This window comes from Eriocheir sinensis, chromosome 7 (genome assembly GCF_024679095.1).
Source record: "Eriocheir sinensis breed Jianghai 21 chromosome 7, ASM2467909v1, whole genome shotgun sequence".
NCBI lineage: Eukaryota > Metazoa > Arthropoda > Malacostraca > Decapoda > Varunidae > Eriocheir > Eriocheir sinensis.
Window position 1 is genome coordinate 14,787,006 of NC_066515.1, and position 1,944 is coordinate 14,788,949.

Consider the following 1,944-nt stretch of genomic DNA (forward strand, 5'->3'; position numbering starts at 1 on the left):
AAAATTATTATGGATTTCTTAATCATCCGATATTTTAGGTTATAGTGAGACTGAAACACAGTTTTCGTTGCCTTGCTTTTTATTATTTTTGTTGAATCTACTTATCTAGTACTTAGTTTGACCACCTTTTGCTGACAGAAGTGCTTGGACACGTCTAGGCATACCAGAAATGTATGTCTGACACAATTCCTTGATTTTTGCTGAATGGAACCAAACACGTATCAGTCGTTCAATGAGTTTGGTTTTGTTAGTTATTGGCACTTCATGTATTTCATTTTTCAATACATCCCATAAATTCTGATTGTCTATATCTGGTGAGTTTCCAGCCCATGGTAACACACGAACACCGTTTTGTCTGCACCATGTCTTAACTCTCTTAGCGGTATGGCATGGTGCAGAGTCCTGTTGGAAAATCCATGGCATTTCTCGAAACCATTCCCTTGTTTGAGGTAATAGTCGAGTTTCGAGAACTTTAATGTACTTATCTGTTCATTGTGCCATCCACAATGTGCAACCGACTCGTACCATGCCATGAAATAGCGCCCCACACCATGATCTTCTGTGGAAACTTGAGTGTTTTCTTGAGACATTCAGCTTTAAACTGCTCTCCACTTCTCCTGCGAACAGTCTGAATACGGTCATCAAGTACCTGGATGGTGGATTCATCAGAAAAAACAACCTGAAACAAATTGAAACACACAGTTCTTAGAACCAAGGAAAATAACGTAATGAAAATAAAAATCGTTAGAGGTGCTTTTTTGTAGAAATCTGAAAAGTATTCCAATTTGTGCAATTTTCATTCCATACCTACCAAAATTTCTTTTAAAGTCTTGGAATATCAAATGAGACTGCTTACCTGTTTCCAATCATCTGAAGTCCACTGAACATGTTGTTTTGCCCATTCACAGCGGGACTGCATCATGGCCTTCGTCAGTCGCGGTTTCTTCCGGGGCCGATATGCTCGCAACTCTGCCTCTAGAAGCCTATTATTCACAGACCTGGGGTGCAGATTTATTCCTTCTTCACTTACCAAGGCTGCAATCTTTCTGCAAGGTAGTCTTCTGTTTCGAAGAGCCAGTTTTACAATCTTTCTGTCAGCCCTGGGTGTTGTTTTTCTCTTTCTGCCACAATTTCCTGCCCTGTTAGAACCCAAGTGTACCTTATTTTCTTCTTTTTTCTTGATTACACACACACTCTGTGGTGACACGTGTAGTTTCTTGGCAATTTCTCTCTGTTTCATGGAGGTTTCCTGCAGTAGAACCTTGATTTGTCCTACTTTTCTAGGGCTCAAATCTTTTTTCTTGCCCATTTTGCTGGTACCATAACAACACCTATTCCAAAACACAGATCTGTAAAAAACAGAGAGCTATATGATATTATCAATATAGAATATCATTAATATAAAGAATTTCGTGAATCCAAGAGAAAAAAAGCAACACAAACACACCTGATTTAGTCCTGCGCCAGACTGACCTTGACGGTCAGAGATCTTGATGTGTCTGTACGCGTCCCGTTCACGTCCACTTGGGTACAGCAGTGTTGCCAAACTGTTATACTTTTTGCCAGAGGACTTAATACGTGTGCAGATATGCTTATTTACTAAAATGCTGCGTTATAGTAGCTTGTAACCTTAAAATATGCAAGATTTTGAAAAATCCATAATAATTTTTCCAGTACATATATATATATATATATATATATATACATATATATATATATATATATATATATATACATATATATATATATATATATATATATATATATATATATATATATATATATATATATATATATATATATATATATATATATATATATATATATATATATATATATATATATATATATATATATATATATATATATATATATATATATATATATATATATATATATATATATATATATATATATATATATATATATATATATATATATATA